This window comes from Sander lucioperca, chromosome 20 (genome assembly GCF_008315115.2).
Source record: "Sander lucioperca isolate FBNREF2018 chromosome 20, SLUC_FBN_1.2, whole genome shotgun sequence".
Classification (NCBI taxonomy): domain Eukaryota; kingdom Metazoa; phylum Chordata; class Actinopteri; order Perciformes; family Percidae; genus Sander; species Sander lucioperca.
In genome coordinates, this window is record NC_050192.1 from 23773602 (window position 1) to 23785826 (window position 12225).

Sequence of the window (12225 nt, forward strand, 5' to 3'; positions counted from 1 at the left end):
CAAATTTAGCAGTCAAATTCGTTCACATAAAGCAAGGCAGAACTTTGCTTCACATTCAATCTGAATGCACCTTTTGAGGAGGTGAAAGCTTTGAAGGCTTCTGCTTCCTCACTGTAGCCTGAGCTAATGACCATGTATAGATACCACTGCCTGTGATATCTAATGTCACAAAAATCTGAACTATCCCTTCAATTTCAAGATAGGAGCACTGTAGAGAAAGAGCTGTTCTTCCTTCTTCCATACTTCCCGTTTTGTTCTCTAGGGTTTTCTATTCCCAGGGTTCCACTCAGGGGAGCCCACTGTCCCTCGAGAACCCTACTAAGTCCTCTCTGGCTGGGTAATAATGGCTTTCCAACGTCGCCTATTTAGACTGCAAGTTTCCATTAAATCTCACTGTGTCATTACAGTTCATATTCTTAATTATGCAGCAAATGTCCCCAAGGGAATACCATGGAGGCCACTACTCCACAATCTGTCCATATGGCACTTAATTAAAAGTTTTCTTAAGAATAAATTGCATTCAATTCAATTAAAACTGTAATGTCATACCAAAATAATGGGCAAAGCCTCCTACAACGTGCAGCTGAGAACACACAAAAAAAATCTTTTCTGTTGTTTTTTTTTGCAATGTTTGCAATGGGAAAAGTGCATATCTCCCTTCCAAAAAAAGCCCCCTAGTAGAAAATATGCAAAAAGCAAATATCACCAAAGCCTCCTACATGCCACCGAGCCCCAGGCAACAACCGCGCTGAACACTCAAGCTATTTCTAGATTCCACTCTTGGAATTCACACCATGACAAATGAACCATTGGAGTTTGGAATTCCTATTTATCTGCTGCGTACAGAGGCACTTGATTTGGGTGTGAAGAATAAAGGAATTATACGGACAAAAAACCAGACGACTTAAAGGATAAATGATAAAAAATAAATAAATAGATTGTGTGTGCGTGTGTTTTTTTTTCCTCTGGAGCCAGAGTTGTTTGTTCATCTGATTGAGGGCGTTTAGGTGGGCGTGTCCTTATCATCTGGAAGCTCTGATCTCACCAAAGCAAGACAATTTCAAATAAGCAGCATCTGATATTAAACATCCCCTGCCACAGATGCACTTCCACTGAGCCCTGCAGGATTATTTCCAAGAAAAGACATTTCCCTTTGAACAATAAATGATATATTTTTATATTTTATTTTTTATTTATCTTTTCACCCAGTATAGATGATGAGTGCAGACACGCACCTCAAATAATCACACTTTTGCTTCAACCAGCAACTTCCTAACCCTTCGAAGCCTGCAGCTCCGGATGCCATCTCGCAGACGACGAGCATTGATTAGTAGATTGGGAAACAGGGAAAAGAAAAGTTCATTTGGTAAAGTAGGCTGCTGTTCCCTGCGCCCCATCTGTTGGGTGTGAGATGCTGACTTCATCTGTTGACGACGCGGCGGTGGCTAGGGAACCAGGGATGAGTTGATTTCCCTCTTTCGCTGGTTGAGCAGTGAAGGGCCCTAAAGCGTAAACAAAGTGTTTTTCTTGTTCTAAACACCGAGTCTTGGCTCGGCTCTGGCTTGGACTTGGCTGCTACGTGGGTGTGTGTGTGTGTGTGTGTGTGTGTGTGTGTGTGTGTGTGTGTGTGTGTGTGAGACTCTGCTGCTCATTCAACCTCGCTTTAAAGGCCTGCTTGGTGCCCTCAACACAAACACCCTGCAACCAGCAGCCTACAGGTGATTAGCACACGCAAACATGCATGAAACATCCACACCCACCAATCGACAACCACACCCATGTATCCCCCCATCACACACACACACACACACACACACACACACACACACACACACACACACACACACACACAGCATCTGAGTAATCATGCCATTGAATGTCAACGCATTGAAAGCCACCCCTGAATGGAAACACACTTAAAAAGACTGGAAGGTTGAGGGTCAGATCGTTTTGTTCCAATCACTACATGCTGGTATTTTTCATTTGCTGCCTACACACAAATACTCTGACGCACAGGAAAGAACACTGGGCTTCAAATCAATCATTGAATCACAACAATCCACATCTTAGGTACATAAAAACATGCCTTCCTATCATTGCGACCATTCACTCTGATATTAGAAGGAAGAAGCGGCTATTACAGCCGTCGCCGAGGTGGCCTCGACCTGCCATTTCCCCTCTGGAAATGTGTGGGGGGGGGAGAGATTGAAGAGATACCTGGGAAAAGCATTTATTTCAAATGGCCGCAAATATTTCAACTGCTAGAGGTATAATTGATTTAACTTGCTGACCGGTACGCCTCAAAAAGGGCAGCAGATGAAAGAAAAAACAGAGGAAGACTGAAAGAGTTTACAAGAGAAACAAAGAATGACAGCAAGAGAGAAAGTAAGAGCATAAATGAAATAGCCCTTTTCCCTGCACAGCAGCCTCCATATACAATAACTCACAATGTGGGCTTTAGTGAAAACATTTGCTGTCAACAGTCAGTTTCACTGTACTAAGCCAGTCTAACAGATGTGCACTCACCCAAAGACTTGTGCAGCTGCTACTGCTGCTGCTCCTGTGTGCGTTCTTGTGTGTGTGTGTGTGTGTGTGTGTGTGTGTGTGTGTGTGTGTGTGTGTGTGTGTGTATGTGTGTGTGTGTGTGTGTGTGTGTGTGTGTGTGTGTACGGGGAAGCTTGCTTATGTGTGTGTATATGGCAACGTTTACGCACACTTCAGCAGGGTTTATGGGCATTAGAGTATGTACGCCTTCATAACTTAAAAAAACATATACAAACAAAAAACAGAATCTGCTCTAGTTAGATTTGATGTTGATTGCATTACCATATGAACACATTCTTGGCTATTGTCCTGGTCCCCCGGGCTGACTCCGGCTCAGTTTTGGACCATGCTGGGCTGGCCTCCGGATCCTCTCTGCCCTGGGAGAGGCATTCAAGGGACAAGGGGCATCCTGTGGCCTAGTTTAGCCTCTCGTTCTGGTTCAGGGCACCTGGGTGGCTGCCCTAACCTCTCCCTGGAGGCCAGGACAGAGCCAGGCTCCACCACCAACTGTTTGTTTCACCAGCATCCTAAAAAAGGTAAACAAGATTATTTATATATATATATATATATATATATATATATATATATATTAGAATTAGACTAAGATGACAGATTTAAGTTGATGGATGTCAATGTTACTCTCTTCCAAGTAAGCCTTTTATTTAATTTTTTATCTCAGCTAAGTAACATGCAACAGTACGCAATTCCTGTTTTTAGGTTTTATTCTGTTTACCAGTCGATCAGTTGACTACTTGATCAACATAAAATTAACCAGCAACTATTTTGATAACTGATTAATCATTTTTAAGAACAAATACCAAACATCCCCTGAATTCAGCTTCTCAAATGTGAGAATTTGCTGCTTTTCGTGGTCATTTATTATAGTAAACTGAACATCTTTTGGTTTTGAACTGTTGGCCAGTTAAGACAAGACATTTAAAAGATGCCACCTTGGGGTTCTGTGGAATTATTTGTTACCGTTTTCTTACATTTTATAGAGCAACTTTTCAATTCATTCATTAATAAAGAAAATAATCAGCAGATTAATAGATTGAAAATAGCGTTAGTTGTTGTTAGTTAGTTGTAGTTGTCTTTTTCTCTCATACCTCCACTGTACAGAACAATTTCAAACAGGAATGAAATATACAGCATCTAAAAAAGTATTGAAAGAAAAGGGTTTGTTTAAAAGTCTACACCAACTTCTTAAGCGTTGGCCCTGTTGGCAAACTTACCTCCTAAATAATGAGAACACAGACACCAAAATCACCCATCTGTTGCTGTTAGATCATTCACTCTGCTGCTATTGATTGTAATAATACCTCTAAAGTGTGGGAACAGAAGAAATTGCAGCAGCCCTGAAACTAAACTGCAACCTATCTTAAATTCACAGCCAAATCTCGGAGATTTGAGTTTTTTTTTTTTTAATACTTATATAAAAGTCATCAAGACATACGTTTTCCTGTTATTAAAGATGAGTTTAAAGCACTGCATTAAGCTAAATTACCTGCAGTGAACATAGACATGATTCCTTATGATCAAAACTCAACTTGATTAGTCAGATTAGTGAACCTGCACTTCAAATAATCCAGCATTTAAATGGGATTTTTAAACAATTTACCAATATGGTTTTTGCCCTCTTAGTTGACTGATGTCCCAAACTTGTAGAACTATTATGGATGGCTGTAAAAGCTGACCTGTCAGGGGGGGAAGCAAACAAAAGTAGTACATTTAAAAAAAATCTAAACGTAATTATTGATGTCTATAATGCATGTGTTGTTTGCGCCCATGTGCATGTCCATAGGCGTCGAATTGAAACAGGGTAGCCGTTTCAGTAAATATCAACTCTTATCAACTCTGTACAACTGTGGAACTATGCTAACACACTGTTGCACACGCACACACACACACATACACACACACACACACACACACACACACACACACACCCTTATGCATGTGTGCGTGCATATGCATGACTGACACACACACTTGCACACACACCACCCTTTCTTCTTGTCTCACTGGCAGGCTCATATCCCATCTGCTCTCCAGGGGGGTGAACAGAGAGATAGTTGTCATTGTGGAACATCTCTCCACACACACACACACACACACACACACACACACACACACCCCATCAACCCCCCATGCATTCACTTTCAAGCATCTCGAGTCCAGCTATATTCTTCTCTGCTAATTGACTGTCATAACGACTGGAGAGATTAACTTCAGCCCAATCCCTGCAAGATGAAGGATAAAGACATGGGGGCCAAACTGGGCTGGGATGAGGGTGTGGTGGTGGAACTGGGCGGAAGGGGCTAATACCACCACATCTCCTATTTGTTATTGATATTTACTGGCTGTCTTGTCCCTCCCTCCCCACTCGCTGCTGCCCCTCCTCTGCTCGTCACACATAAGGATTAGTGTTAATGGCAGGCTTATGAAGTATGCGAGCCCCTGTCAAAACCATGTCCCCTCTTTGCCATCTCCCAGATTAGCTGACGCTTTGTGATGGGCTCTCTCTGCAAGACACAGGCCTCCAAGTGTAAGGAGGGAACTTTGTCTAAAACTTCTCATAAAGTGGGGAAAAAGGAGCTTGTGGCAATGCTTTGTTTGTGTGTGTGTGTGTGTGTGTGTGTGTGTGTGTGTGTGTGTGTGTGTGTGTGTGTGATGAAATAATGGTGCATGCTAGGGGGGAATTAGCTTGTGGTGATGTCTTTTTTTATTTAATTTTTTTGTACAAAATGATTGACTGCAAAAGCTTAAAACAAATCATGGTACTTTTTAATTTATTTATTTATTTAAAGATGACTGACTGGGTGCTTTGGATTTAACAGATGCTGAATGATGAACTAAAAAAGATACAGAGTAGTAAATGAAACACATGCACAGCTCTAGCTTCACTGACCTTCCTACATATATGACTGGCTGGAAAATATTATACTAGAGTTACAGTTAAGATGAAGAAAATACGATCACTGTTACAATATAATACAGACAGACTCTATTAGGTACTGATATTGTATGTTCTCTTCTTCAAATCCCCGTACTCTTCTACAGTATGACACTCATAATTTCCTGTCTTCGGTGCCTATTTTCTACCTATTTTGGTCACAGAAAAGGTCCTATGGAATCCGTGTTTGAGAAGTAAAATAAATGTACAGGAAATTATTCTTCACTATAGCAGCTGTACTGTTACTGTACTGTATCTAACATTTAATTATGATTTTAATTATACATGATTTTTTCTCTGCGTTTCTAGAATGTAATATAATCTATATACAGTAATTCATACTTTGACTACTACATAAAAGGCTTCTCCCAACCCCAGTATTTTTAGGAGGTGGAGTCATTTCTCTCCTTGCATATTTGCATATTCGGGCTCCAGCATGTTTTATGTTCTTTTTAAGTCTGATTGGTAATTTATTTAATGTCAGTGTACTTTACACAGACAACATAATGTCACAACGTATATAATGTTTGTCCATTGGATATATAAATAGTTTCATTTAATAAGCATTCAGGAGTGCAATTTTAATTAGAGAATGAGAGGAAATGACATTTCATCCGACACACTTCCTCAGCCATATTTAGGCCTTCTTTCCTGTGATTTTAAAATTCTAAACGTTTCTCCTCTTTGTTCATTCCTTTCTCTTCTTCCCTTTATCATTATTTTAACTTAGACCTGATCTCCTCCCCTTTACTTTTTCCCTCCATTACAGTTGTGTCCTCTGCTGCTTGCTGCTTTCTACCTCCCTTTCACCTTTCCTTTCCTTCTCCCACTCCCTGTGCCTCTCTTTTCCTCCATGTCTCTCCATCCCGGCCTCTTTTTTCTCCATCCTGGCTGTGCGGATGACAGCCGTGCTCTCATGGCATCTGTCTGCTGCTCCCCAGCTTGTCTGTGTGTGATCAGCTCCTCTCCAGCTCTCCTCCACACTTTATCTCCTTGTCTTAGTGCTCCCTTTTTTCACAGACCGCCGCTCAGCTGCCTCGCTGCCAATTCACTGTCGCTGTTAACTCACATACCATCTTATGTATTGCCAAAGCAGATTGTGTTTGGAGGGCAAGCAATTAAGGGGGAGGCAAGCGCAAAACTGTAATGTAATTTTGGCTGCGATATTTTTACGGGGAGAAAGGAAGACGGGGGGGGGGGGGGACAAAAAAAGCACAGAGGAGGGCTTAAGCGGGTTGGACATTGCAGAGTCAACACCGTCGAGAATAATGATTTTGAGCTGAGATTTAGTGGGACGGAATCTGGCACTTTCCTAATTATGAGAGGCCAAATGTCAAGCCTGCTCGCTGTCAGCTTGGTGGCAGGCGTTGCTGCTTCCTCGCCGTCTCTCGCTCTCAGTCCCTCCCTCTGTTTCTTTCTCCCTCTCTAAATTTCTGCATGTTTTACGAATCTCATTTAAAGTCATTAAAAGTGTGGTGAGATTTTCACAGACTCCGCTCTGTGACCCAGTAGTCCTCTGTCACAGATCTGAGAGAAAGAGAAACAGTGAGGAGATAGGGAAAAACATAAAAACTAAGGCAGGTTTGAGTTAGAGAGGCATTTAAGGTAAACAAGGAAGAAGAAAAGAAGGAAAGCGACTCGGGGTCAGAGTATCTAAGTGGATTAGATGGTCAGCATCACAGAGCTGCCTCTCCGAAAGGTCTAATTTTTACAGGTCTGTATAGCAAAATCGGCACTTTTCAAGAAAGCGAGCACTCTAAAATAAGAGAATGTGAGAATGCGAACAAACACTTTGCAGGAAGGGTGTTCTCAGACAATTTGGCCTATTTGACAATCACCATCTTTCTCCGCGGCATCCTTTTCAGTGAAAACTATTCTGCATTTACAGCTCCCATTTTGCAATGCCAGATACAACAAGGGGTCGAAGTCAAGGTCTCTCTGCATCGCTGAGTGAAAAGAAACTTCCGATCCTGTTTACAAGCCATCACAAAGACATACTGTTTTTCCTCGTTTTGGGTCAAGTCGGGGCGGGGTGAGGAGGTTACCCTTGCACATACGGTACATTCTTTAAGGCCTCTCGGCTGAGTCAAGGCGAGAGATGTTCGGCTTTGAAAAAGAATGAGCTTCCATCCCATTCAGGAGAGGCGCGTGGATGGAGGGGTTTAGAGGTGATAATGGGCAATGTAAAGCGATGGTAAGAGATGAAAGAGTCCCATGTGTGTGAGAAGGAGAGAGAAAAGGGAGAGAGAGATGGCACTAAAAGCAGTTGGTCTGACCCATAGCCTACCAGTTGCTGCGATGTCGGTCGTGCTCCCAATTACACCAGTTCAATAGACAGGCTGAAATCAAATTGGACCTCTGCGTTTGTGCTCCCCTGCTACAATATCCCCTTCAGACACACAGACTTTCACACCTACACACATGTAGCAAAAGCCTCCTACTTTCACACAAGGCACACATTGTTGCTGACTGTGTAGCTAATTGAAGGTGTGCATGTGTAGCCCATGTAAACTGTTGTAAAAGTAGTTGTGTAACAGCAAGGTGACTTGGCTTGCCGCACCAGCATGTCGAGACTCTACAGATGGCCCAGCAGTGCAGAGGTGGTGATTGCCGGTGTGTGTGTGTGTGTGTGTGTGTGTGTGTGTGTGTGTGTGTGTGCGCGCAAGGGAGCTAGAGCGCTGTAGAGCCTTGGGCATCGGTGCGGGCCCCCTGTGTCTTGGCTGAGGGAAGTGAGTGAGGAAGACGCCTGCGTGGGCGGGAACTGGCAGAGGTATGAAATTATTTGGAGAGGTGGTGGGGGGGGGTCGTCAGAGGGGCAAGACATCAGTCAGTGGGGCAGGTGAGGGTTGAGGAGGTGGTGGTGGGGTTTAGTCTGGATACACACACACACACTTTTTTAGTGAAGAGTTAATGAACTGTTTCCTTCCAAAAAGGAAAGAGAAGGGTACACGAGAAGCCAAATTTCATATTAAACCGTGCACGTTTTTGTTGCATTTTGAACCAGCAACAGGTATGCACATGATAAAAAGCCACATTGAAATTGGAACTTTAAAGTTCTGTTACAGAAGTGAAACCTCATTCAATAAATAATCAGCCTTTTCTCCCCTCCAACAGTGATTCATTTGTTAGTTCTGGGCTATCTATATGCATGCATATGAGGTCAAGGGGTGGTGGATAATAGGCAAAATAACAAAAGGCAACAATAATAGGGCTCCAGTATCCAGCAAAAAGTAAAAAAGGTAAAAAAAATAATAATTGTATCACAAGCAATAGAAAATCTATCCTTGCTGGAGCCTAATAGGCCCTTTAATCAAGCTAAAGCCGGCTTACTTACATAGAAGGACAGCTGGATATTCCAGGGTCCATTGTCGTTGAGTACCAGGTGAACCACTTTCTGGTAACAACCCACCAGTTGACTCGACACGCTTAGCTTTTCCAGGAAGTTGAGAGCAGTTGAAAGAGGGGAGTTGGAAAGTGAAGGACACAGACATCATGGTAACAATGGATTAAATATACTGAACAAAATTATAATATACTTTTGTTTTTGCCCCCATTAGGGTTAGGGTTCATCCGTGAAGAGAACACAAAAGTGCCAGACGCCATCGAATGTGAGCATTTGCCCACTCAAGTCGGTTACGAAGACAAACTGCAGTCAGGTCGAGAGAGAGAGAGAGGGATGAACCCTAACCCTAACACCAGATACTGGCCGTTTCTCAATCTGTGTTCTTTTATTGACTTGTGTTCTTGTGTCCCTGTGAAACGTCATCTCGTGTTGCCCAAGTACTGTCCCAATACACAAGTTCGCATTTCACCAAGAACAGTTAAGATTCCCGGAAATGTTCTTGACACGCCCATTTTACCGAGGATGCATTGGTTGGTAACTTGTATGAACTTCGCTGCAACCGTATCCCAACATTCATTTCGGCATTCAATGATGGTCGGGTTTCCGGTACATAGACAGCCCAAAAATGGGACAATTTTAACAATTTTCGCCATCTTATTCATCACCAAATTAACTTCTGACCACATTTTAGGCGAGAAATGAACGGTTTAGATTTCGAATATAGGCAGTCTTGCGAAAATCTTTGCCGAATTGACAATTTGCTCCAAGGTTTTCGGAGTTTTCGGAGCTCCGTGAAGTGAGGCGGCCGCCAGCTTGCGCCTGCCCCGGCCGCTAGCTCGTCGCTCGGATAGTCACGCTCAGAGACCCCGCTGGAAGCCGGAGGTCTTTTAGACCGGTCCCGTAAATAAGAGGCTTTTATTTCGCCGTTGACGGATCGTTTGTTTAAATATCACAACACATGTCCATCATAAGATTAATGGGAACCTGTGGTTAACTGTCTTTTCAGAGTTAAACTCCACAAGCACACACACGCACACACACAAGGGGGAGAGATATATACACGTTTCTTTTCGGGAGACTTGTTTAAATTATGCCATAGGCTATACATTTACGTATATATAGATTTAGTTTTTTTTTTGGTGTATTTGTTTTCTGATTTATTAGAAGTTGAGTTTCAGTCTGTATGATAAATTAAGAGTTGTACATAAAGTGGTAACATGCTGACATGTTATGTAGACTAAAGGGGAGACACCAACCTTTATAATTTGAATTGCTAATGTCCATCTCCCTGGGCATATACAGGGCACTACAATAATATAGAAATGATCACGATCATGAACACATAGGACACCCCAGTGCATAGGCCTACTTATTTTTTAATTTAAACTGACTTAAACTTATACACTAATAATAGTAGGGATCACGTTCCACTCTTTTGAATAAGTAAGGAGTGTTTGAGCTAAACCATAAACAATAAAATTAAAGCTCAATAAGATTTATTTTTCAATATTATTGCAATAGTTGTAACATTGTGAGGTTTTCTTGTCCGGAGATTGTTTTAATATAAAGTGGTTATATTGTTGTGGTTTTTATTTCTAGCTGTTATTTTGGAGCCCTGCTGGTAGCCTCTGTGCTGGGGGGGTTGAGCAATAACAGGAAGTATGCATCGTCTCAAACTCTTAACAGTGTTTTCTGTGCTTGTGAACTTGCAAGTTCATTCTTCCAGGCACAACTAGCAAGAACGTCCTCCCCAAGAACACAAGTCTGTTCTTTGCATTCTTGGTATTGGGAAACGGACTGGTTTTCGGATCCCCCCCCCCCGGATCCCCCCTGACCCTGCCAATACAGTAAAACTGAACATTTTAGAGTGGCCTTTTATTGTGGCCAGCAGGCACACCTGTGCAATAATCATGCTGTCTAATCAGCATCTTGATATGCCACACCTGTGAGGTGGATGGAGTTTCTTGGTAAAGGAGAAGTGCTTTATTATTATTATTATTATTATTATTATAATTTAGACTGATTTTTTGAACAATATTTGAGAGAAATAGGCCTTTTGTGTACATAGAAAAAAGTCTTAGCTCTTTGAGTTCAGCTCATGAAAAATGGGGGCAAAAACAAAAGTGTTTAAGTAGTGTTATAATTTTGTTCAGTGTATTTCATCATGTTTCTTCCTGCCTCTATGTTGGAGCAGATAAATACTTGATACAACCCAAGAATATAATGATTTAGGAGCTTTATTTTACAGGAAAAACCTTAAAAGCAGCTATAAATAATATTTTATATGAACCTTTCAAAATCCTATTTTGGTCTCCTTCACTTTTAGCCTATAGTAAATGTTGTTTTTCTTACTATCGTCTCTAGGAACTGTATCCTCCTAATGTCCAGCCACCACAGAAGATCTGAGTGAATACAAATGTTGATATGCTCATCTGAGCAGTTACTGGATTACAGTGCTGTAGTACTCGAGTCCGGTTTTGCTGAAAATTTCTTGGACCCGGGTTAAATATTACAGTTAGAATTGAACATAAGTGAAACGATAAGACAGTAGAGCACAGTGCCCTTTGCAGTTTGAACTACAACATTATCTATCCGAATATATCATATATATATATATATAAATAATTCATTTTTTATCATAATTTATGAAATTGCAGGAAATAGCATATATATATATTTTATTTTTTTGTTCATTGTTGTCACGGTTTCAACAATGTAGCAGGTTTGGACCCAAATGCAGATGCAGAGATGAGAAAGGCAGCATGGAGAAGATTTAATGAAAAAATTAAACTTCAGAGTCCAAAAATAGGCAGAAGGAAATCCTAATACTGACACACTATGAAACTAAAACACAATAAACAGGCTGGACTCCTTCCCACAAGGAGAGACAACAAACTTGCAAAAGACAAGGGGAGGACAAAGATTAAATACACAAGGGAGGGAGGGTGATTAGACACAGGTGGAACTAATCGGGCCGGGGCAGGTCATCACACAGGTGGGAAAACACAGGGGCAGGAAGTAGTTACCTGGAACAAGAGGTGAGTACCAAAATAAATCAGGAAACACTCAAAACTGAACTGAAACTGAAACTTCCTCAGGAGTTGGTGGAGACCAAAACAGATCTAAAAGAAGAGTGAATATTGAACTTACATTCATCAGGTGGCCAGCTACACAACTCCAAATAATGCTAATGTTGCTCTTTACCGGCTTGATGTATAAATGGGCAACTGTATGCTAAAAACGTAGCCATATCAATTTAAAATGTATGTCAATGTTGTGTTTACAGCTTCTTTCCATCTGCCCCCAATTAGCCAAAATATCTGTCATTGCAGGATTTTTCAGACAGTTTGTATATTTAATCATTTTACTTAGATTCTCATTTTTA

At 41.5% G+C, this 12225-nt stretch overlaps 1 long non-coding RNA gene across 1 annotated transcript; it reads right to left on the bottom strand.

Moving 5' to 3' along the window:
* Positions 1 to 6708: 6708 nt before the first annotated feature.
* LOC116054806 lies at positions 6709 to 11881 on the bottom strand. The gene is made up of 3 exons (XR_004106143.2): positions 11632 to 11881; positions 8842 to 8843; positions 6709 to 7024 (listed from the first exon to the last, which is right to left on the bottom strand). It is a non-coding gene; the product is annotated as an uncharacterized LOC116054806 (long non-coding RNA).
* Between the last annotated feature and the right edge of the window lie 344 nt (positions 11882 to 12225).